Raw genomic sequence first — 27051 nt, forward strand, 5'->3', positions numbered from 1 at the left:
GAAGAGAATCGTTCAACGTGACAGAAGTGCAATCCTTCCTCAAATTGCTGCAGATTTCAATGCTCGGCGAACCATTCAACGAAACATCGCCGATATGTGCTTTCGGAGCCGAAGGCCCACTCGTGTACCCTTGATGATTGCACGACAAAAGCTTTACGCCTCGCCTGGGTCCGTCACAACCGACATTGGACTATTGATGACTAGAAACATGTTGCCTGGTCGGACGAGTCTCGTTTCGAATCGTATCGAACGGATGGACGTGTACGGGTATGGTGACAGCCTTATGAATCCATGGACCCTGCATATGAGCAGGGGACTGTTCAATCTGGTGGATGCTATGTAATGGTGTGGGGCGTGTGCAGTTGGAGTGATAGGACCCCTGATACGTCTAGATATCACTCTGACAGGTGACACGTACGTAAGCATCCTGTCTGATCACCTGCATCCATTCATGTCTGTTGTGAATTTCGACGGACTTGGGCAATTCCAGCCGGACAATGCGACACCCCACAGGTCTAGAATTGCTACAGAGTGGCTCCAGGAACACTCTTGTGAGTTTAAACACTTCCGCTGGCCACCAAACTCCGCAGACATGAACATTATTGAGCATATCTGGGATGCCTTGCAACGTGCTGTTCAGAAGAAATCTCCATCCCCTCGTACTCTTACAGATTTATGGACAGCCCTGCAGGATTCATGGTGTTAATTCCCTCCAGCAATACTTCAGACATTACTCGAGTCCATTCCAAGTAGTGTTGCGGCACTCCTGCGCGCTCGAGAGGCCGGACACGATATTAGGCAAGTGCACCAGTTTCTGTGGCTCTTCAGTGTGGAATTCCAAACACCACTGACTGTCGGTTTCGTGAACCAGACGGCGGGCAGTACCTTCCGCCACTCTCATTGCACTGTGTACTTCCTCAGACACTGCTGACGGATCATTGTATCCTAACGGAAAGGGACTGAATTTGATACGGACAAGAGGGAGGATCTATACGTATCTGCCGTCTAAGTGGAATTCACACCTCCAGCCAGTTTGCCTTACGTTTTTTAGGGAAATGGTAAAATCAGGATAATAATACGTATTGATTTATATTACTAGATCGAAGTGTGGCGGAGGGAAGAAATTGTCACAACTTGACTAGAAGAATGGCATCAAGCAATCGTCAGTTTGGTAATGGAAGGAAGTGTGGTGGGTAAAACTAACAGAGGGACACCAAGGTTTGAATACACTAAGCAGGTTCAATTAGACCTAGATTGCAGTGGTTATGCAGAGATGGAAGCCTTCACAGGATAGAGTAACGTTTAGAACTGCAGCAAACCAGTACTGAAACTGAAGACGACGACGACAAAATCTATTTATTTGTTTATTTATTAGATGTAGTAAATGAACCTCGAAGGCACGACATCCTTAGCTGGTCGATCATACAGTTGGTGTGCATTGCAATTTCGTAAAGTTTCGTATCAGTGCTATTTTAGTTTTCGTAAAATACTGCTACTACTGACTAGCTTTTTTACATATATGCTAACAAGAGAAAGTCCCCATCGCGCCCCCCTAGATTTAGTGGTAAGATTGCCCAGTGAATAGCCTGTCAAACACTGAACACAAGTCGAGCATGAAAACAGGAACAAGTTGTACTTGAACTGTGAAAAAAGAAGCAAAATAGAAACAGTAAACGGTCCCAAGGTTAAGATGTTCAACATTGAGCGCACTTCGACAACAACGGCGTCGTGGTTATGTGGGCACGGTGTTGGACTGCAAAGAGGGGAGATGCGTGTTCGAACCCCCCACGTGCCCCCCTCCGTTTCTCACAAATTTATGAATTATCCATCTGGTCATTGACGTATTTATTCACTGTATTCAAATTTGTGCTTGTGTCGTGGTGTAACCTCCGTTTGCGACAGCGAGGTGTAAGGACTGGAAGTCCAGACGTAAGTACCTCCTTTTTATTCTACACAAGTACCACATGTTATGACGGTTTTGGAAGTTTTGACTCTTGAATTCGTATGTTGTAACATGTTCACACCCGTTTATTCGTTGTTTTCTTTTCTGTGAGAGGTCTGTGCAGCATACCGCCTGCTCTCACTAATCACATTTACTTGTGACAGTAATACATTCTTACCACATGACTCATGTTCTATAACCAATGTACAGTATGACAATTGCCAAGACTACAGAAGAACAGACAGTGAAGGACATGACGGAAAGTTCATAATTTTGTGAAACAAAAAAATAATGGTGCACGAGAAATATTTGAGCACGTCCTCCCGCTTCGCAGTCCAACCACGACGCCGTCGTTTTTGCCGATCGCTTTATGTTGCATATCTTGAGCTTGGATCGTTCACTCTTTCTATTTTGCTTCTCTTTTCACATTTCAGTGCACCTTCTCCCTGTTTTCATGCTTGATCTATGTTCAGTTTTTACGTTCTATCCACTGGGCCATCTCACCACTAAATCTGAGGGGAGTGTGATGGAGAGTTTCCCTCTTAAGAAAATAAGTACGTCGGTTAAACCTGGAGTTGTAACACTACCGTAAAATATCGTAAGTAAGCGTAGACTATGGTAATTTTCCTAGTAAACTTGGTCAGCTAAGATCGTATCTGCACTACCTGTACGTAAGGTGCGTTGCGTACATATCGGGCTTTATCTTTTGTCTATCGCTTTATTTAGGGGTGCGATCAGTGTCTTACTAGATTCCCGTAGAAACGGGAAGCGGTAAACAGTCTAGAAGCTGAGTGAGGCTATATAAAGTCCCGCGTAACCTGCCGAACATCATTTTTTTATTTAAATTCCACAATGGTGTTATCATTGAAGTATTTAACGTATGTACCACTGCCAGGTAGTAAATCTGCTGTCTCTCTTATTGGTTTCGGGCATCTAGTTTCCAATTGTTTTCGTGCATTCGGGAGAGAACTGTGACCCAACTGCTAGCACAACTGCATTCCAACTTCTCGACCGCATGTGAAACGTTCAAAATTCTCATCCTTAAGTGAATCTTAAACAGTTAACGTCCTGTCGAATGTGAATCCTGCTCTTACTGCAGTTGCTGTTACGTGTTCTTGACATACAAGAGTAAAAGCGTGGCGGCCGCAGTGGTCTCGCGGTTCTAGGCGCTCAGTATGGAACCGCGCGACTGCTACGGTCGCAGGTTCGAATCCTGCTTCGGGCATGGATGTGTGTGATGTCCTTAGGTTAGTTAGGTTTAAGTAGTTCTAAGTTCTAGGGGACTGATGACCACAGCTGTTAAGTCCCATAGTGCTCAGAGCCATTTGAACCATTTGAAGTAAAACCGTGTAACATTCTGACGAACACAATGATACTTTCTCTCGATTGAGAAGTCTGTTTCGCACTGATTAGGTGCTTATCACACGAAATTCTTGTTCCTTTTATACAATGTATTTAAATGATGTGGAGCATGAACTTCAAATTATTTCTGTTCCCCTATATTTAGTTTTGTAAAACGTAATGCAATACACTGTTGCGGACAAACAAGGAAAATGCTTTCCGGAATAATAGCCTCGCCGATCTGTCGTTAGTTTGAAGTTTCTTTGGGAGGAAAAAACATCAGAATATGTCAGATGGAGAGTCATTAGCAAATACGGAAAGACTAAAGCGTGCCAAAGAACACTGTCACATACTTTTATAATTTCTCATCTGTATTAACGACGCAGCAGACATAAGATATCGCTTTACATGTTCGGGGACTGTGTAATCATCTGCTGTGCATCCGAAAGAACAGACCACTATATATCGTAGTTTGTTCTTTACATATAAGGTGATGACGACCCTAGATTCATTCTTTCAGTGTTGATACACACCAATCCCGATCTCTTGCGGGAATCCGGAATGGCGAGTAAGGGGTTCATGGGTATGTGACGCTACGCTAGTAGTGTGGAAAAGGCTGGGACTGGGGTCGGTTGGGAAGCGTGCTCGGGTGGCCAACGTGATTAACCCTCTTAATACGAAGGAAGGTGGGTACTTTGTGCCCATCCTTTGAAATATTGTAAGACGGCCAGATAATTAATATTTTAAAATTAAAAAAATATTTATTGTTTTTAATTAATTCTTCTACCAGATTCTATAAATATTATAAATTTTTAGGTAAAGTTAGCCAAAAAATTTAATTCTTAGTTGTAGACGTCACTTACCACACTGAATGACGTATTCAATACTTTCAGGTTCAGAAACTTACCTACCCATCAATATCTTTTTAAAAAATATGTTGTGAGTAAAAGTCAACAACAATTAATGACATTTACATTTTTAAAAATTTTTGTGGTTTTGGTAGTGTAACCCGAGCTGGATAGTACACGTTACAGAAAGCGCGTTGATATTGCTAAGAGATATTTCCCTCAGTGGCACAGATTTTCACCTGTTACCATTGATTTATTTCAATCCCCAAAAGCGGCTAATGCCATTGAAAAAACTTTAAATAAGTGCTCGAATGGCCACTGGATCACATAAGGTGTCTGTTCTTTCGGACATGAAATAAAATCGTCATAACTTCTGAACGGTTTGCGTTAGGACGTTCAAACTGCACGGTTGGCCGCAGGGCATGATGAGAATTAATATGCGCAAGTGTGGTTTGGTTTATCGACGAAGCCCACTTTCATTTGGATGGGTTCGTCAATAAGCAAAATTGGCGCATTTGGGGGACTGAGAATCCACATTTCGCGATCGAGGAGTCTCTTCACCCTCAACGGGTGACTGTGTGATGTGCAATGTCCAGTCAAGGAATAATCGGTGCGATATTCCTTGATGGCACGGTGACTACCGTACGGTACGTGAAGGCTTTGGAAGTAATTTAATCCCCAGTATCCAAAGTGACACTGATTTCAACAGAATGTGGTTCATGCGAGACAGAGCTTTACCCCATCGAAGCAGGAGAGTGTTTGATGTCCTGGAGGGGTACCTATGGCTCTGGGATACCCAGACGCCACTGGGATTAGTGTCGATTGGCCGCCATATTCTCCAGATCTGAACACATGCGACTCCATATTTAAAAAAAAAGGCCTACAGCAATAACCTCAAAATCATTGCTGAGCTGAGAACAGCCATTCAGGAGGTCATAGACAGCATCGACGTTCGGACACTTCAAAGGGGTCATGCAGGATTTCGCAATTCATCTGCGCCACATCATCGCCAATGATGGCAGGCATATCGAACATGTCATAACCTGAATTCGAATATCTGTAGTGACGTTTGCATGTTGAATAATGTGTGTACACTCCGTATTTTGTAATTAATTTACGTTTTTTTCATATAGTTCAATAATTATCACCTTGTACATATAAGACACTACAGCAGAAACACGTTCTGGCGTTCTCCATCATTGAGGAACGTAGGAAAGGAAGCTCTTGGTAAAATTAGAGTATCATAAATTTTAATGTTTAGAGAAGTGTTTCCTCTTTAATTCACTGTTTATTGACTATAAGACGTTTGCGTGAATCTTAAACAGTTGAAACGTATCTGATGTGGCGGAAGATCACTTTTATGGGCCAACCTTCTCGTCATATGGCTCTGGTATTGCAATGATTACGTTTGTTCGTACAACGTGGTACCAGTGAAGACGATCTCTATACATGAAATTACCAACTGCATCTTTATTAATAAAGTTAAATCAAGTTTCGTCATAAAAAAGAACATTTTTCGTAACTGCGTGAGCTTACAATTAAATAGTTCATAGTTAAGCAGAGATGCTTAGATAATTACTGATAGTTTGTTTCTGTTTTATTTTCAGGCAGAGACGCTTCCACACATGAGCGTGAAACCATTGTAGCAGACGTCAGTTACAGGTAGGAAAAAAAAATAATTCTAAACAACAGTCTGTAGCTACGTGTATAGTCTCATAAGCTGATCCACGTTTTCCTCTCGTGTCTGGTAACAAAGAAACAGGTAACAGATATTCAACCTGATTACATCTTACATACCCTCAGTGCAGGTAGGGGAAAGGGCGGAGATCTCTTGGTACGTCAGGGGAAGAATTTTGTATCTCAGAAAATATAACCGTTCAGTATTACTATAGGAATGAGACTGCCCTTTGCGCTCACTTACATACGTAACTAATAACGGGGCGTTCCTAAAATACCCGAGCTGGAGTCGATGTATCTTGCTAGTATTTCCTCAACGTATATTTCCGCGATGTGTGGCATGGTGAGACATTGATAGGACAGTACTCATCAGACAGTTAGTTAACAAATGAGACTGGAATGTATCTGAGTGTAATTTTATCAGTAAATATTACATTTTTTAAAATTTAACTTCTTAAGTGTTCGAAGGAGCTTAAGGTAGGTCGTCCATGAGCGTCTTCAGCCACAGACGAAGATTAACATGCTTATAAGCCGTTTAAACAGGCGGCGGAATGCAAGTCATCTGCAACGAACCTTCAATAAACGAAAGTTATCAATCTGTACTGTTCACAGTTTCAATGTAGAGGTAGCCTCTGTGTACGAATAGAGCAAACTTTGTTTTCGTTTTTTCTTTAATCTTAATTGTGAGTCGAATGTAATAACGTACGTGTTTCAATCTTCAGGGACTAAGAGATATGAAATATCCACATATACAATGACGGCTAAAAAAAAATAAAAAAAAATCGCAACACAAAAAATAATTAATGTAGAGTGATGAAACTTTGCGAATACATTTCTCTAAGTTTCACCAGCTGCGACATTGTCGCGTGTATTAACAGTGATCCAATACTGTCGAATGTTTTTTATTCCAGTCTTTGATCACAATATCAATTCTTTTGGGGATGACCGGTTTCAGTCAGTAATGACCATCCTTATATCTTTTCTACACCATGCCCTAAAGTGATAAGGCCGTAATGGCATCATCAAAACATATAAATATACTCAGCACAGCATCGTCACATAGATCTAAAATAAGGTGTAGAACAGGCCACATCGTCCACAAAATGACTGTGTGGACGATGTGGCCTGTTCTACACCTTGTTTTAGATCTATGTGACGATGCTGTGCTAAGTATATTTATATGTTTTGATGATGCCATTACGGCCTTATCACTTTAGGGCATGGTGTAGAAAAGATCTGAGAATGGCCATTACTGACTGAAACTGGTCCTCGTCAAAAGAATTGATATTGTGATCAAAGACTGGAGTAAAAAAAAAAACATTTGATTTGCCTAAGTAACATATTTATGTTATTAACATTGCAAGACCACGGTTAATGTAAGCGCAAGATAATACATTGCAAATGTGAAATGCTGGTACATTAATAACCGGTGTAACCACCAGAATGTTGAATGCAAACATGAATCCATTGTGTTGTACAGTTGCCAGGTGTCAATTTGTGGATGGAGTTCCATGTCTGTTAAACTTGATGGGTCAATACAGGGACGGTTAATGCTGTTTGTGGATGACGCTGGAGTTGTGGTCCGATGATGTCTCGTATGTGCTAGATTGGAGACAGGTGCGGTAATCGAGCAGGCCAAGGCGATATGTCGACACACTGTAAAGCATGTTAGGTAACAATAGCGGTACGTGGGTGAGCGTTATCATTTTGAAAAACACGCCCTGGAATGCTGTTCACAAATGGCAGCACAACTGATCGAATCATCACACTGACGTACAAAACTAGTCAGGGTGCGTGGGATAACCACGAAAGTGCTCCTGTTATTATACGAAATCGTACCCCAGACCATAACTCCAGGTGTAGGTCCAGTGTGCCTAGCATGCAGACAGGCTGGTTGCGGGCCTCTACTGGCCTCCTGCTGACCAATACACGGTCATCACTGGCACCGAGGCAGAACCAGTTTTCATCAGAAAATAGAACAGACCTTCCCCCTGCCCTCCAATGAGCTCTCGCTTGACACCAATGAAGTTGCAAATGGCGGTAGTCTGGGGTCAGTAGAATGCACGGTATAGGCTGTCTGTCTCGGGGCTGTCCTGGAAGTAACCGATTTGCAACAGTTGGTTGTGTCATTGTGGTGCCAGCTGCTGCTCAAATTGCTGCTGCAGATTCAGTACGATGCGCCACAGCCATATGCCGAACGTGATGGTTTTCCCTCTCTGTAGTGCCGCGTGGCCGTCCGGAGCCCGGTCCTCTAGCGATCGTTCATTCTCGTGACCACCACGGCCAGCAATCATGTACAGTGCCTACATTCCTGCCAAGTGTTCCTGCTGAGGCGAAACTTGAATAGACGCCTACCAACTTTCGTTTATGTGGCACAACTCCTCCTTGGTGCAGCGACTCTTTTTTCCGTTAGCGTATGTAAGCTATACATCTCAGTGTCGTGGTCAAGGATTTATGGCATGGGTACGATTTGCATTGGCGGACGTTCTAATCTCAATTTCGCGCTGTTAGCCTCGCCGATGAGGGCCCGTAGACCGCCTATTGAGCTCGATTTCCTCCGAAACAGTTCTTCGACGGGAGGGAGCTAACAACCTAACGTCTCGTCGACAACGAGTTAGTTGGAAACGTTTTGGGGAAGGAATTAGCTGTGGTGTTATCCAAGGATTGATGGAGATTCGTTTAGCAACCGCTAAAGCTTCACGGAGATGCTCAACCAGTTCCAGGGGCACACGCTGCAAGAGAGGCGTTGTGCATCACGGTGTGGCTCACTGTTAAAGTTCAGAGAGCGTACGTTCCTAACGCGCTGCTTCCTGGACTCGGGTAGGCGCGCCGGCCCCGGGTCGAATCCGCCCGGCGGGTTAACGACGACGGTCGGTGTGCCGGCCTGCCTGGATGTGGTTTTTAGGCGGTTTTCCACATCCCGCTAGGTGAATACCGGCCTGTTCCCCACGTCCCGCCTCAGCTACACGTCTCGCAGACATTTGAAACACATTCACACTATTTCACGATTTACACTAAACCCAGACAGCTGAGGTACACTAATTCCTTCCCGGGGGGATATGGAGTGGCGGCACGAAGGGCATCCGGCCACCTCTTAAAATTAATGTTCCTAGAAGAGTCAGCCAGTATGTTGCTTCTTCCTACATAAAGGTAGGCAAAGTTCCACGTTCTGGGTGTAGATGGACCAGCCGGACCCGACCGACCGTTGTGTCATCCTCTGTCACTGACTCATTGGATGCGGTATAGAGGGGTATGTGGTCAGCACATTGCTGTCCCGGACGCTGTCTGATCAGTCTAGTAACTGCCCCATACCAGTCCTCCCACCAAGTAAAAACACTGGCGCTACCGGGAATCGAACCCGGGTCCTCCGCATGACAGTAAGTGTGCTGACGACTCAGCTACAGAAGTGGAATTCTTCCTACGTATATTTCGCGAAAAGACCATGAAGGTAGAATTAGAGATATTGGAGTTCACACAGAGGCTTACTAACAAACTTTTTCCCGCAAAGCATTCGAGACTGGAACAGGAAAAGGAGGAAGTGACAGTGACGGATGAAGTATCATCCGCCATACACTGTGAGTGAATTTGTGAATTCCTAAGGGACCAAGCTGCTGAGGTCATCGGTCCCTAGACTTGCACATTACTGAAACTAACTTATGCTAAGAACAACACTAACACCCATGCCCTAGGGAGGACTGGAAACTCCCGCGGGAGGGGCCGCACAGTCCGTGACATGGCGCCTCAAACCGCGCGGCCACTCCGCGCGGCCCGCCATACACTTAAAGGAGGCTTGCGGAGTGTAGATGTAGATGTAAGGAACTATCCCAGCATTGGGTCTTTTACAGTTTACGATTCTCAGCTGTAACGACGAGTTCGTGATACTGCACTTGGCGGTTATTTGCTCCGCGCGACCGCTACGGTCGCAGGTTCGAATCCTGCCTCGGGCATGGATGTGTGTGATGTCCTTAGGTTAGTTAGGTTTAAGTAGTTCTGAGTTCTAGGGGACTGATGACCACAGCAGTTTTAAGTCCCATAGTGCTCAGAGCCGTTTGATTATTTGCTGTGTAATGACAAAAGAAAACCACCTGCCCTTAGAGCTTGGATAGTAGACGACATGCTTTCAGCTGAAAGGTTATCTGGATCAGCACCTCCAGCAACTTTTCCAGAAATGTAAATGTCTGTTGTCGGTGAGTGACAAAAGTCCCATCATAATCTCGTCAGTAACTTCATTGAAATGAACTACGATGTGCGGATGCGAAGCGGTATCAGTCGTTCTCGGTGCCGATATACGGGCGGGAGATTATGGCTGCCTCGCCAGTTTCCGATCAATTTCGCTAATGCAAAAAATTGCCCTGACGAGGTGGAGTAAGAGCTATAGAGTACCTACGTCATTATAGCTAGCATATTTACAGTATCTGTAAGTGAATCATTTATATTTAATAATAAAGCGTATTAAAAGGTTTCGACCTCTGTATGAAACCTACAGGGTTGACTATCCGAGAATTCTTGTGTTGTCGTCAAAATTCCGTAACGGTATACGCCTAGCGGAGTGTCGTTAATGCTTTTTCAGGGAAAAGCGATTCATCAGAATTGGGCGCCGTCATGTGACGCAGGCGCCAGTGCTCACCAGCTCTGTGCTTTCAGCTCAACATTCTGTAGATTATATTCCGACTTGTCCCATGACTAACAAGGGAACTTTCCCAAATGTAAATAACCGATCTTGATTAAGGGAAGCGGATGTGCAGAGGGGCAAAATAATGAAATACGAAATTTTTGTTTGTGTCCAGTTTCATTTTTAAAGGATAAATAACACCCCAAAAGTAACTGGGTGTATTAACCCTAGGACGCCCAAGCCTTTTTTTCTAACTTGGATGCCTAAGGGGGGGGGGGGGGGTTCGGCGAGCCCACAGGTATTAAATAAGTTTACTGACGAAAAATTACAACTTTCCAAATGGTTTATGTATTTTAACTAAGGCATCGGTTTATAAATGTTGTTAATTGTTATACGAGGGGCGTTCAGAAAGTAAGCTCCGATCGGTCGCGAAATGGAAACGACTATGAAAATCCGATAAAGCTTTGCACAGATGTGTTGGGTAGTGTCTCTAGTATAACCCCAGTTAGCATCACGTCGCTCTTCTCATTTCTGAGCTCGCAGTGAGTGCGTAAAGATGTCTAGAAAATTGTGTCTGCCGCCAAGTACGAGGGCCTGGTGAGAAATTTCGCCTGAAGCTATGCAGCTAACATTACATAACTGGCGTGCTGTTTCTTCTTCAAGACAATTCTCAGCCGCATTCTGCAGGGGCAATGAAGATGCTCCTGCATCGTTTTCAAATGGAAATGTGAGATTACCCACAATACAGTCCGCAATTGTCTCCCCCTGAGTTTCATCTCTGGTCACATGAACCGCTGTCTTTGAAGACAACATTTTGACACAGACAACGAGGTGTAGGCCAGCGTGGAGAATTGGCGGAAAGCACTGGCGGCTGCCTTCTATGATGAGGCTATTGAAAAGTTGGTACAACGCTATGACAAAAGTCTAAGTCAGAACGGCGACTACGTAGAGAAGTAGCTGAAAGGTGTAGCTAATTGTTACAAGTAAAACATTTCTGATGTTCACTGTGGTTTCAATTTGGCAATCAATCGGAGCTTACTTTCTGAACAGGCCTCGTAAATATTGGATTGAGTGAATAAAAAATTGACATATTACAATACAAAATACAGATGTGTTCATATACAATAGACTACTCTGAGTCATCAACTTCAAGGCAAGAGACACACTTCACAATTTTTTTCTGAATGTGTGTTACACACATATTTATGACACTGTCCACAATACTGTTTTGGTTTACTTAGATTGTTGTACTTCTGCTTCTTTGTTTTAGCTTTTCTTACACAAATATGGCACCGACCTTTCCCTGCAGGAGGCTGACGTGCTTCTGTTGTCACTTCTTTGATTTTCGTTTGTAGAATAGTCTCCATTGATTGAACAATTTGGTTAGATAACCCTCTTACATTGGCACTTCTTTCTTCTACCTGCAATTTCACTAGTTCCATCCCAGCTTGCAGAAGATAAAATTTACGTTTGTTGTGTTTCTTTTCGTTCCATCTTGGATGTTGCTGGATGAATATGGTGGTTGCATTGATTGCACAACTGTCGATGAGAGAGTAAAATATAGATAGAGGCCATCTCTTTGTTCCCCTCTTGCGGGTGTACATACGCGCCATTTGATCAATGGTATCAATTCCACCTTTAGTGGAATTATAATATGCATTTATCTCGGTTTTATTCTTCTCTCCTCCAACAGTGCCTTTATCTTGGTGCATTGTTATCACCATCAGTAAGTTTTTACTTGGTTTCGTTTTTGCTGTGTAGGACACCAAAGTTACTGGAGGCCTACGTGTTGGGAACTGCACTAACTCACTGCAAGTTTACAAGATAATTAACAGCTGACTGACATCAACAATCACTTCCTCTGAAAGTAAACAGATTGTTGTGAATAGCAAGAATACCAACCAACAAGAAACTAACTTGCATTGTTGTAGAGATGAGAAATACGAAATCCTACTAAGGGAAATTTTCTATAGCATGGAAGCCTAAAGGGGGGGGGGGGGGGTTGTTGGACCCATAATAAGTTTATTTATTTTTGCTTTCAAAGCAGGAATTTTCTATAAAATATATTGACACTAACGTTTCATAAAATAGCCAACAAACAATAACTCAAAGGGAATATATAATATGAAAGTTACTTGGGCAAAAGCAGGGGACATAAAAAAATTGTGGGTTCAGCGAACCCCCCCGTCCTCCCCCCTTAGGCGTCCTAGGGTTAAGTATGGAGTGTGTTTTATATTGTGTTCTCCGTCGTGTATATTATATGAAGAAACTTAGTTCATTTTATGTGTATAGTGTAAAAAAACAAGTTATGTTTTAAACATTTCTATTCAGATTAGCGTTATTATAATGATTTTGTATAATAATAATAAGTTACGTACTATTTTCGAGTAACAAAATACATGCTTGTGAAATAGTAAACCAAAAAATAAACAAACATGAATGTAAAACGTAAAATAAAAAATTAAAATATGAAACTTGTATAATTACAATAAATAATTAGAACAACAATGAATGAATGTTTAGATATTTTAATTAGGTACATTGAAAATACTCTCACAGCACATAGTTTACAGATTATTTTCCAGAAATGGTGTTTCAGAAACCAGCTTTATTACACATGGATGTATGTGGCTTGAAAGCTTCTTTAATTGATATTGTAACAAAATTTTTCATTTTTCAAAATTAATGATCGTGGGATATTTTGCAAAATTTCATATTATTACAATAGTTCATTATACCTTTTTCAGCAACGGCAATTACGTATGAACTGTTCTATGAAGAACATTTTTTATGTATCATTGTTTCGAAGATATTTCCTCTCAACCAAATAATGGAAAATTACCTTTCTGGGTGTATTTTACCCCTTAAAAGTGAAATAGGGTTTAAACGAAAAAATAGGCATTGCATTGTTTTACCCCGTCTGCACACCCACCAGGTTTCATCACGATCGTCTATTTACACTTCGAAATGTTCCTCTGCATGTTGCTGTGGCCTGCATGGTCCCAAGGAACCTGATAAAAAATACATAAATAAATAACTCAACAATGCATGTCGAGAGACTTTGGTCTCATCAAGTTGTCGACACTCAGATCATGTGATTAAAACACAAAAAACTGTAACAAATTTTCGGCGTAAATAAAATGAAACAGTGTGGACTATGGACCCTCGTCTTAATTTAAGTCGTCCACTTCCGTTTTTGTCGGTCCCATCGCAGACCGCAAACGTGCACCAGATGGTTTTCTCTTCATTAGCTGTGAGCACCAAAGAGTGGCCGGCCGAGGTGGCCGAGCGGTTCTAGGCGCTACAGTCTGGAACCGTGCGACCGCTACGGCCGCAGGTTCGAATCCTGCCTCGGGCATGGATGTGTGTGATGTCCTTAGGTTAGTTAGGTTTAAGTAGTTCTAAGTTCTAGGGGACTGATGACCTCAGCAGGTAAGTCCCATAGTGCTCAGAGCCATTTGAACCATTTTGAACCAAAGAGTGTCCATTTGACACTTCTCGTGGTGACCTGGCGTAGTTGTTGGCTGCAGTGCCCTAGGTATTACCGCGTATGCGCAGCTATTGATGGAATCGCCCTATTCTTATCAAGTGCGACATTTTTACTCTCTCTGTTATGACTGAGAAGTCGACATGATGTTAATCTTTAACCTTTCTCCCTTCATTCCATACATTTTATTTTCTGTACCAGAATAGTCATCCCAGCGTAATAAGTTATTCTCAAAGTACGCCAGATGCGAAACATGAATCCAGCTTCTTATACGGGACTACTGTTTTTACATCGGCACTGAGGTGACAGAAGTCATAGGCTTGCGATGTGCACATAAATGGAAGGCGGTAGTTTCGCGTATACAAGGTATAAAACGGCAGTGTATTGGCGGAGCTGTCATTTGTGCTCAGGTGATTCATGTGAAGAGGTTTCCGACGTGATTAGGGCCGCACGAGGGTAATTAACAGGCATTGAACGCGGACTGATAGTTGGAGATACAAGCATTGTACATTCCATTTCGGAAATCGTTAGAGAATTCAGTATTCCGAGATCTACGAGGTTGATTAAAAAGTAATGCCTCCATCTTCGTAACTCTTCAACAGTTGGCAGCATTGGTATGCGGCAGGTACTGTCCTGTTCCGCAGCCTCTTCTCTGCAGCTCCAGTTGGCGGGAAGCCTTAGCATTGAATGTTTGTGTTATTACAGTGTAAAGTATGGAACCCTGCGCAGACGGTCGGTCAATGCGATTTAAGCAACGTGCAGTCATTGAATTCTTGAGAGCAGAAGGTGTCACCCCAAAGGAGATTCATCAGAGAACGAAAGCAGTCTATGGTGATTGTGTTGATGTGAGTACTATGCATCGTTGGGCGAGTAAGTTTAAAGATGTTGAGGCGGGAGCATCTCACCTGGATGACAAACAAGGAGTTGGATGTCCTGTGACAGCAACCACCGAGTTTCACAAGCAAAATGTTGACAGATTGATTAGGACGATAGTCGTATCACTCAGAGAGAAACTGCAAGCACAATCGTCATTTCACAAGAACGTGTGGCCATGATTTTTCTAGCTCAGGGCTGCGTCTTGAATTTCTTTTTCTGGGGCGAGTCTTTGTGTCGATATTCCATAGACTGGAGCCGGCCGCGGTGGCCGTGCGGTTCTGGCGCTGCAGTCCGGAACCGCGGGACTGCTACGGTCGCAGGTTCGAATCCTGCCTCGGACATGGGTGTGTGTGATGTCCTTAGGTTAGTTAGGTTTAAGTAGTTCTAAGTTCTAGGGGACTTATGACCTAAGATGTTGAGTCCCATAGTGCTCAGAGCCAGCCTCCATAGACTGGCGTTTCGTCTCCGGGTCGTAATGGTGTACCCACGTTTCGTCTCCTGTCACAGTTGAATGGAGAAAGGCGTCACCTTCATTCTCGTAACGCGAGAGGAGTTCCTGGCAAATTTCAAGTCTGTGTGCTTTCATTTCAGGAGTCAGCATCCGGGGTACCCATCGTGCACAGATCTTCCGATAGCCAAAGGAAGCAAAAATGTGACCCACATGTTCTTGTGAAATGCTGATTGTGCTAGCAATTTCTCTCTGACTGATACGACGATCGTCCAGAGTCAATCAGTTAACATTTTGCTTGTGAACTCGTTGGTTGCTGTCACAGGACGTCCAACTTTTTGTCTGACACACAGATCAGACGTTTGCGACTCAACATCGTTAAACTTACTCGCCCAACGACGCACAGTACTCACATCAACACTATCACCATAAACTGCTATCACTCTCTGATGAATCTCCTTTGGGATGACGCCTTCTGCTGTCAAGAATTTAGTGACTTCACGTTGCTTAAATCGCACTGACCGACCGTCTGCGCAGGGTTCCATACTTTACACTGTAACAGCACAACCGTTCAATGCTAGGGCTTCCCGCCAACTGGAGCTGTAGAGAAGAGGCTACGGAACAAGCCAGTACCTGCCGCATACCAATGCTGCCAACTGTTGAAAAGTTACGAAGTTAGAGGCATTACTTTTCAGTCAACCCTTGTACAATGTCAAGAGTGTTCCGAGAATACCAAATTTCAGGCTTTACCTCTCAACTACGGATCTCTCAGTGGCCGACGGCCTTCACTTAACAACCAAAACAGCGGCGTTAGCGCTAACAGACAAGCAACACTGCGTGAAATAAACGCAGAAATCAATGTAGGACGTACGACAAACATGTCCGTTAGGACAGTGCGGCTGAATTTGGCGTTAATGGGCTATGACAGCAGATGACCGACGCGAGTGCCTTTGCTAACATCACAACATCGCCTCCAGTCTCTCCTGAACTCGTGACGGAACCGGTTGGACCCTAGACCACTGGAAAACCATGGCCTGGTCGGATAAGCCCTGATTTCAACTGGTAAGATCTAATGGTAGGGTTTGAGTGTGGTGCAGATCCCACGAAGCCATGGACCTAAGTTGTCAACAAGGCACTGTGCAAGCTAGTGGTGGCTCCGTAATGGTGTGGGCTGTGTTTATATGGAATGTACTAGGCCCTCTGGTCAACTGAACCGATCATTGACTCAAAATGATTATTTACCGCTACTTGGAGACCATTTGCAGTCACCCATGGACTTCATGACAATGCTTCATATAACAGGGCCACAACTATTTGCGATTAATTTGAAGAATGTTCTGTACAATTCGAGCGAATGATTTGGCCACCCAGACCGTCCGACATGAATCCCATCGAACTTTATGAGACAGAATTGAGAGGTCAGTTCGTGTACAACGTCATTCATCGGCAACAGTTTCGCAATTATGGCCGGCTATAGACGCAGCATGGCTCAGCATTTCTGCAAGTGACTTCCGACGACTTGATGCCTAGTCGAGTTACTGCACTACGCCGTGTAAAAGGAGGTCCGACACGATATTAGAAGGTATCTTTTTCTTCTCAGTTTAAATTTTTATATTTCCTACTCGCTTGAAAAAGCTGTAGCCCTTCTGGAGAGTTAAGCCGCCTGGTGAAATTCTTTATTTAATAATGCCACGTCTATGGCGATGACACACACACACACACACACACACACACACACACACACACACACAAACCTATCCCCGAGTGGAGAAATTCTCCGAAACGATCGGTAACCGAACGTGGGGGCCCGTGACCGTGAGACAGCAAAACTAACCACGAGTTGCTGTCTGCATCTCCTCAATCAAAGGGAAAAACTGCGGCGAAGTATGAAGCAGAACGTGCTGTTCGTAGCAGCTGAGGCGAGTCACGTCCCTCTTGCTTGTCCGGTTTGTTGTCGCGAAGTCAGTTTTTCCTGCACATGCCAACACGCGCGTCACGTTTCACGTGCTCCAAAAAAGTCCACGGCGATATATTACAGGCTCCATCAAAAACTTGACGAAATCTGCAGAGACAAATGTGAGGTTGACAACCAATCTGCACATGCAGTGCGCGACGTGCAGTGGCACGATTTGCCAGTAATTACTGTGCGTGGTGGTTGCACACAATTCTTACACCATCTCCTGGCGAGGAGTAGACTGAAACCGTCATCTGAAGGGACGTGAAAACGTACGTGGACAAGGAGCTAGTGACGTCACAGTGTGGAACTCGACGTTCCACTACACTGCGAAGATGAAATGAAGAATCTGGCATGACATACTTTTTCCTCGTGGTGAGGCATGAGATGCGGCGTCGGTTTTATGTCACAAGCAGAACTTCGGAGACCCCGTATTGTGTGCAGTTAAACTCTGTATTTATTTGTTATTCCCGGCCGCAGTGGCCGAGCGGTTCTAGGCGCTACAGTCTGGAACCGCGCGACCGCTACGGTCGCAGGTTCGAATCCTGCCTCGGGCATGGATGTGTGATGTCCTTAGGTTAGTTAGGTTTTTTTAAAAATTAGTTATTATAGAGTACGTGATGTGAATAAAAGGAGTTTAAGAGCATCAGCACAATGAGGATCTCATGAAAACGCTCCGTTTTAAGTAAGATTTACTGTAATACAATAACAGGAAACAACATATCGGTGGTTAACGGTGTCCCATATTTGATGCTTTGTTTTGTTATAACTTGAGTGCTGTGAATGTATACCGTTTAAATGCTGCGGACTATGATGATCTTTCAAAAGCGCGTCATGTAGGGTACAATTTGTCGTAGTTAAATATCAAATAATTGAATTTGTAGATAAAGCCGTTCCACAGTGTACTCAGCGTAACTGAAGCGCTCTAGCTATATTGATTGGTTTGTTGATTTTGGGAAGGGGACCAAACAGCGAAGTCATCGGTCCCATCGGGTTAGGGAAGGATGGGCCCTTTCAAAGGAACTCTCCCGGCATTTGCCTGAAGCGATTTAGGGAAGTCACGGAAAACCTAAATCACAGTGGCCGGACGAGGGTTTGAACCATCGTCCTCCCGAATGCGAGTACAGTGTGCTAACCACTGCGCCACCTCGCTCGGTTTCGAGCTATGCCGAAACCGTAGTGTAGTTGATAGCGTGGTGAATTTTGAAGAGAAAGGTAGCAGGTTCGCGTCTATTCAATGTTTTTTTTCATCTTTTGTTTTCTAAGATTCTGGTTCTTTCTTACGAGATTAAAATTAGAGATTATCTGCAACAGTCGATGTTATTTATCATAAATGAAGACGCGCGCAGAAAAAAAGAATAACCCTCAAATGTAAAATTTTGGAGATAAATGCTGCCATCTCTTGCTGGGCACGGGAACTATCAAAATTGACTTTGCTTTAATCCCGAAATGTCGCATTAGGATGTAATACAACAAAGAGAATTCCTTGCATTTCGCTATATGTGATTTCTGTAGTACCAAAAACGAGTAACCTCCTGCTGCTACATTCCAGCTTCTCTCTAGCAGAGAGAAGCTGAACAGCTGAGTAGCAGGATAGTCAAGACTGTATCAAATGATAAACAGACAAGGAAAATTCGGGATTGCAAATACATTTCCCCTTCAGCGTCCACGAGCAGTCTGGAAATAAATTTCCAAGAAGGAATCCTAATTATATAGGAAGTTCTCATGTACGCATTACAATCCCTTCCTTGCAATTTTTTTGCAGTCACGAAGTTTCCTTTGCCTTTCCTTTCCATTCGTCTTATGAAAATATTAATAAATAAAGTGTACTGATCGTTATTTTGGTTAATATAAGTAAATTAAAAATTGAAAATAAAAAGAAAAATAAGTTTCCATATAGACTCCACCCCCGACCCCTGTATTACTGTTCTGTACTCTTCCGCTTCGCTAACCGCTGCCTGGAAACTACGCTAACAAATGGCTCATACCTCGCCTATTTTTTCTAAACGCTCTGCCAACTGGACCTCCCACTTCTGTCACTCTCATTTCGCCGGCTAGGGTGGCCGAGCGGTTCTAGGCGCTTCAGTCTGGAACCGCGCGACCGCTACGGTCTCAGGTTCGAATCCTGACTCGGGCATGGATGTGTGTGATGTCCTTAGGTTAGTTAGGTTTAAGTAGTTCTAAGTTCTAGGGGACTGATGACCTCAGAAGTTAAGTCCCATAGTGCTCAGAGCCATTTGAACCATTTTGAACTTTCATTTCGGCCGAGCTCTGCATATACCAAAAATTTGCACGAAAGAGTAGGCGCGGTTCCCTTGTAAGAGCGTACAGCAACGACGACCCCCACACGTTTGGCGTGCTTCATTATGAGAAACACGTCGCATGTGAGGAGCGCTTTACTGTTGCACTTCACATGAACTGCTAAGAGCTTAACGCTGTGAATGTTGAAGTGAAAGGAGTGAAATCCGGCGTCAGCATATGGTGCACACTTGCAGAATTATTACTGCCTGTCTCACACGATCCCTAAATGAAACATTAACCCCGTAGCAGGAATCGCTACTCCCACCATCAGAAGAAACGGCTGCTCAAATGTGGAATTAATGGAGTGTCTGCAAAAATAAAAGTCCCTTGCCTAAATACGCATACAGCACATCACGACTTGTAAAGGAGCTCAAAGAAAGTTCTGACCCAGACGGGTCAATAGGGAGCGATCGACTGCCGCGTTATCCTCTGCCAATGGCGTCATACTGATGAGGTATGAAGGCGCTTGGGGTCAGCGGACGGTTCTTCCGGCCGTTGTAGGCTTTCGTGACCTTTGAGCCGCTATTTATCTCTCAAGTAGTTCCGCAGTTGGCATCACTAGACTGAGTGCACCCTGTTCTAGACCTCCCACCAAGGAGAAAAAAATCCCTTGTAGTACCGGGGATAGAACCCAGGTCCTCCGCATTGTATGGGGGGTGGGGGGTTACTTCGATCGGTTCTGTGCGGAAGTCTTATGACGCCTCTCAAAATCTAACGTTGACTGCTTTCCTCAGTTTTTTTTTTAAATTTAGGGTGGTTGGCTCCCCTGACCGAACGCACTGAGCTAGCGCGCCGGCTCCTCGCTGAGTTGCGGAGGAAGAGCTTTATGAAAAACGCCCAGACCCTTGCACAGTCATCAGTATTGGGCTACATGAATGAATGGACGAAACACAAAGAATCAGCGTGGCTGGGGTTTCTGGAGAACCCTGGACAGATTGAGGACTGAAGTGGGCAGATCCAAAGAAAATTTAGTCAAATGGGATATGCTGTTAGATGATCCTGTACGTAAATAACCTCAATCTGTTTACCCTGTATGCTTCTGCATACTTACGCAGAAGCCAACATAAGGTGTAGGCACCTTGTACCACTGCTAATCATTTCCATGACTGTCCCTCTTGCAAATGTAACAAGAGGAAAAACGACCATCTAAATGCTTCTGTACGGGTCCTGACCTCTCCTACCTTGCATTCGCGATTCTTACGCGAGATCTACGTTGGTGCAGTAGAATCGTTTTGCAGTTTGTCGCAAACGCCCGTTCTCTCAATTTTCTCAATGTTTATCAAAACTAGACGTGATTGTCTTATTGGGATTGCCGTGATCGTTCTTTAAATAAACTATGGCATTTCAGTCTTTGATCGCTATTATTTAGTTTCAATGACCGGTTTCAGGCTAGCTGCCCATCTTCAGATCTGTTAGATAAAGTTAAAAATACAAGTAACAAGAGAGATATAGCTACTGATAGAACTGTCTTAGTTTACAAAAAGAAATTTTGGAATGTATTAAATGGCAACATACCATGTATTGCAGTTACAGATTAACCTGTCAGTACAGAGCTATTTTTTTTGTAAACTAAGGTAGTTCTATCAGTAACTATGTCTCTCTTGTTAATTGTATTTTTAACTTTATCTAACAGATCTGAAGATGGGCAGCTAGCCTGAAACCGGTCCTTGAAAATAAAAAATAGCGATCAAAGACTGAAATGCCATATTTTTATTTCTCAATGTTGTTTCTCAAAAAGAAAGTCAATAGTGTCAGGTGACCCGTCAGATGAGAGTGAGTACCGGTTCTTTGTGTTTTCTAGTGTGGTATACAGATGACAGTTGTCATTTGTGGACGTTGTATTCAACCAAGCACATGCATTCCGACGCCTTAAAGCAATGTTAAGTTGCAAGAGCGGTCTTTTTGATACCAATAAGGTGTACTTTCGGTTCGAGTCCTCCCTCGGGCATGGTTGTGTGCGTTTGTCCTTAGGATAATTTAGGTTAAGTAGTGTGTAAGCTTAGGGACTGATGACTTTAGCAGTCAAGTCCCGTAAGATTTCACACATATATTTTTTGTACTTTCGCTCGTGTTGCTGCAGATGCAAATGGCTCTCAATATGTCATCGATAGGTTGTGGACACATTACAGGAAGACAGGTCAGTACAAAAGGCGAGTTGGACAACCCCACGTGAAGGTCGATATCTTGCCATCTCTTCCTTGCGGCGCCGTACGGATACCGCCAGAGCACGGCAAGACGATCTCAGGAGAGCCACTGGAGCCGCTGTGTCCGATCAGACTGTAATGAACAGGTTACGGGAGAGGATCGTACGACCCAGACGTCCTGTTGGAGTACCCCGCTTGACACGAAAACATCTTGCAGCTCGCCTTCGGTTCTGCCGTTCCATGTCAATTGGCAACTTCGTCACTGGCGAAACGTGTTATTTGCAGTCGAATCGAGATTTCCTCTGACACAGGGTGATGGCTGTGTTCGTGTACGGAGACCCGTGGTGAGCAGTACCTGCCAAATGTTGTCCAGGAAATCGACACAGTTCCAAGGTTCTGTGATGTTGTACGGAAACTTCAGTGTTGGCAGCCATACAATTCTTGTCGTTGTCCATCGTCGTCTTACCGCCAGGCAGTACATAGAACATATCCTGTTGCACTGTGTTGTGGCTGCTGCATACGGCTATGGCCCTGAATTCTTTCTAATCCAGGGGCCATGTGGCGGGCGACGTCAGCAGGGATGTCTTGCAAAGCCTGGACATTGAAATAACAGAATCACCGGCGGTGAGTCCCGAGCTACATCCCATCGTGCATACGTGGGACATGCTTAGCAGACGTGTTCTTGGTCGGCTTGTTCTACCACATAGTCTCCAATTAGTCTTATGGGCTCCCACTGAATAATGGGAAGGGATAACGCATAACGGCCTCCGTAGACTTATTACGGAGCTTTCCACGTAGGTGTCAGGCAGTGATAAACGGTCACGGGGGTCATACACGCTACTGAAGTTACCAAAGACCAATGAAAAGCACCCAGGATGACGGAACGAATGATTGTTTCCTCTTTGTTTTCGACAGCTGTCGAACATTTCAGTTCTGTTTATGTAAGGTCGAGGATGTAATGATGTTTTGTTGTGTACTTAATTTTTGAAACATAAATGTACAATTTGGTAACACACTCAGTCCTCAATTATTGCTCAATAGAGTATTGCAGACCCCTCCCCCCAAGTAATGTTCTCCTAATTATTTTGTGAGGTGTATAAGCATTTTTGTGAAAGCTTATATAATGGCCACTTTCCCCATCTACAGGAGAAATGCGCACTGCCCTCGGAACAGCATACCATTTTGTTCAGATTCGCAGATATATTTTTTAGGCATTTTGATGCCCTAGTACATGAAACAATACCAAGCGGCTGGAGGAGACCTTTTTCACAACTGGATTTTTATATTAGACCAAATATAACAGAACACAGAAAAAATGGTTCAAATGGCTCTGAGCACTATGGAACTTAACATCTGAGGTCATCAGTCCCCTAGAACATAGAACTACTTAAATCTAACTAATCTAAGGACATCAAACACATCCATGCGCGAGGCAGGATTCGAACCTGCGACCGTAGCAGTCACGCGGTTCCGGACTGAGCGCCTAGAACCGCACGGCCACTGAGGCCGGCTAACAGAACAGAGACAGTTTGAAATCAACATAAATTAATTAATTGTAACTCGTCACAAAGGGATACTATGACAAATGATAGCTTTGTATATAATAGGGGTTTAGAAGTCTATCTGATCTGTAGTATTATCCGTGAAACATGGGAGTAGATAACTTGTACTGGGGTAAACACCGTGTCAGCATTAGTGGTTCATAGATGAAACTATCAAACCGAAAGAGAGAAAAGGGAACTACATTTGTAGGCCAAAATACGTTGTTTAAACAATGATATTGCAAAATGGCATTATTCCACGCATGTGTAAAGCAACAAGAATAAAATAAACAGCTTACCCTACAGCAGACGATTGAAAATTAGAAAAGGTTTTACTAAAAAATTACGGAAAAAACTTCCACTGTCAAACTCCCTGACAAGAATGATGGCGTACATCGTTTTTTTTTTTAACTAGTCTGACCACTTTTCGCCAGGCAGAAGCACGGTTCAGGGCAAAAAATATTCAATGGGCACTTTCCCGCCCAGAAGACTTTACACTAACTTTCCGTACTAAATAATGAATTGTCAGTATTCTGTACGTCGTCTCATCAGTGTCACGTATTTTAATCTGCCCTGGTAGAATATTATTGTAATAAAATCTCAGCAGTTTTTACAAATCGTTAATGTTTGTGAGCATACAACTTGAGAGTCTGTAAAATTTAGTACAATAACATAGTTTCTTGAATTTTTATAAGGTGTGTAGCTACTACTATCGATGGACAAGGTAGTAGGAGTGCTTAATATCATCAAAAAAAGGTTGTTGAAAATTTATTAATGGCTGTGAGTATAAAAGTTAATGATTTGTTAAACTGGGCACAGTTTTTCCCTCTTGTTTTATCAAGTGTTTACTGCTTCTGAGAGGGGGACTTGGTGGCTCAATGATAAAGTGCCACACTCCAGAAGTCATGGTATCGATGCTGCTCAGACCCAGGATTTTTATGTCTGGCAATGTTTGTTAATGTGAAAAGTACCGAGTTAATCGTGTTTAGGAGTCTATGTTTAAGTTCAGATCTCTCTTTACTTGGCTGGGGAAATCAGACCAAAGATCGGAGGAAGGCAGGGCATAACGAATCCAGGAGAACCATGCTTATTAAAGCACTGTCATATTCAGAACAACCTGGGCGCTGATGACAGCTTCACCTTATTGTTTCTGACACGAAATAAACAATTTATACAATAAGATAACAGAAGTCGTGGGATACCTCCTAACATCGTGTCGCACCTTCTTTTGCTCGGCATAGTGCAGCAACTCGACGTAACATGGACTCAACAAGTCGTATGAAGTCCCCGGCAGAAATATTGAACCACGCTGTCTCTATAGCTGTCCATAATTGCGAAGGTATTGCCAGTGCAGGAGCTTGTGCACGAAGTGACCTCGTTTGTTCGATGGGATTCATGTCAGGCGATCTGGGAGGCCAAAATCATTCGCTCGAATTTTCCAGTGTGTTCTTCAAACCAGTCGCGAACAATTTTGACACGTCGACAATTCCATGGTTGCTTGGGAACATGAAGTCCATGAATGGCTGCAAATGGTCTCCAAGTAGCCGAACGTAACCATATCCAGTCAATAATCGGTTCAGCTGGACCAGAGTACCGAGCCTATTCCATGTACACACAGCCCAACACAGTTATGAAGCCACCACCAGCTTGTACAGTACCTTGTTAACAACTTGGGTCCATGGCTTCGTCGGGTCTGCACCACACTCGAACCCTACTATCAGCTCGAACCCTACTATCAGCTCGAACCCTACTATCAGCTCTTACCAACTGAAATCGGGACTCATCTGACGAGGTCACGGTTTTCCAGTCGTCTAGGTTCCAACCAATATGTTCACGAGCCCAGGAGAGGCGCTGTAGGCGATATCGTGCCGTTAGCAAAGGCACTCGCGTCGGTCGTCCGCTACCATAGCCCCTTAACGCCAGATTTCGCCGCAATATCCTGAAGGATAAGTTCGTCGTACGTCACACATTGATTCCTGCGGTTATTTCAGACAGTCTTGCTTGCCTGTTAGCACTGACAACTCTGCGCAATCGCCTCTGTTCTCGGTAGTTAAGTGGAGGCTGTCGGCCACTGCGTTGTCTGTGTTGAGAGATAATGCCTGAAATTTGGTATTCTCGTCACAATCTGCAAACTGTGGATCTCGGAATATTGAATTCCTTTATGATTTTCGAAACTGACAGTCCCATGCGTCTAGCTGCAACTACCGTTGCGCGTTCAGAGTCTGTTAATACCCGTCGTACGGCCAATACACTGCCTTTTTATACCTTGTGTACGCAATACTACCACCATCCATACATGTTCATATCGTACCCTATGACTTTTGTCGTCTTATTGTTTAAGACTTTGTGGAAGCATCATAAGCTATATTTTATTCTGTGGCTGTACATTTATATATTTATATTGAAGTCTTTCATAACAACATGCCGTCTCCAGTACTATCTCCTTCACGTCTGGCACGTTTCGCATATACAGGGTGTTACAAAAAGGTACGGCCAAACTTTCAGGAAACATTCCTCACACACAAAGAAAGAAAATATGTTATGTGGACATGTGTCCGGAAACGCTTACTTTCCATGTTAGAGCTCATTTTATTACTTCTCTTCAAATCACATTAATCATGGAATGGAAACACACAGCAACAGAACGTATCAGCGTGACTTCAAACACGTTGTTACAGGAAATGTTCAAAATGTCCTCCGTTAGCGAGGATACATGCATCCACCTTCCGTCGCATGGAATCCCTGATGCGCTGATGCAGCCCTCGAGGATGGCGTATTGTATCACAGCCGTCCACAATACGAGCACGAAGAGTATCTACATTTGGTACCGGGGTTGCGTAGACAAGGGCTTTCAAACGCCCCCATAAATGAAAGTCAAGAGGGTTGAGGCCAGGAGAGCGTGGAGGCCATGGAATTGGTCCGCCTCTACCAATCCATCGGTCACCGAATCTGTTGCTGAGAAGCGTACGAACACTTCGACTGAAATGTGCAGCAGCTCCATCGTGCATGAACCACATGTTGTGTGGTACTTGTAAAGGCACATGTTCTAGCAGCATAGGTAGAGTATCCCGTATGAAATCATGATAACGTGCTCCGTTGAGCGTAGGTGGAAGAACGAAACTGAAATGAGCTCTAACATGGAAATTAAGCGTTTCCGGACACATGTCCACATAATGTCTTTTTTTTTTTTATTTGTGTGTGAGGGATGTTTCCTGAAAGTTTGGCCGTACCTTTTTGTAACACTCTGTAGAATGACTTCTCAAGGACCACAGCCCGGTTATAGTCGTATTTCCGTATTAGTTTCTCACCCGGCTGTTATCGAAAGTAGACGGGCACAATTTTTTTCTCGTAAAATTAACATTTGTCTAAATAAGGTGAATACTAAATGTTTGTATCGAGTTTAGCAAATGGGAAGTGCTGATCGTCGCTGCCAGTCGCTTGTACTTGTGCAGCGGTATTCGACACCGGGCCACGTCAGTTCCTTTCCGCCGAGCGGTCTTTATGTTGTACGTGAGGTGAAACACAATATACTGCATTGCCTGCGTCTGACCCAAGCCTCGACAGAGTGTGCGGCGAGCTGTCGTTTAGGCTACTGACGCGTCACTAACATTTATTTCTTCTTCTTCTTACTGCGAATCTACTGGAACGAAGCCCCTAAACTATTTGCATCAGTATACATACTCTGCATTAAGAAGTACATGGCAGGAGGTACTTGGCGTGGTACCATGTTCTTGATGACGACAAGATGTTAAATTCTAATTTCATTTACATCCGCAGTTTCCCCTTTCGCCAAACTTCAGTTATCGAACATCAGCTGGTCTGTTGCAAAATGTAAGGTATTGGGTAAAATGGACGCAGTGATGATACCTCTCGGCCATTG

At 43.7% G+C, this 27051-nt stretch overlaps 1 protein-coding gene across 2 annotated transcripts in view; it reads left to right on the plus strand.

Annotated features, from left to right (window-relative positions):
- The window catches only part of LOC126469957 (laminin subunit beta-1), a 358919-nt gene that overhangs the window by 55105 nt on the left and 276763 nt on the right, over window positions 1-27051 (plus strand). For both annotated transcript variants that reach the window (XM_050097369.1, XM_050097370.1), the window contains exon 2: window positions 5739-5793. The gene's annotated coding sequence lies outside the window, so the exon portion shown is untranslated. The remainder of the gene's footprint in view (window positions 1-5738; window positions 5794-27051) is intronic.

This window comes from Schistocerca serialis, chromosome 3 (genome assembly GCF_023864345.2).
Source record: "Schistocerca serialis cubense isolate TAMUIC-IGC-003099 chromosome 3, iqSchSeri2.2, whole genome shotgun sequence".
Lineage (NCBI taxonomy): Eukaryota > Metazoa > Arthropoda > Insecta > Orthoptera > Acrididae > Schistocerca > Schistocerca serialis.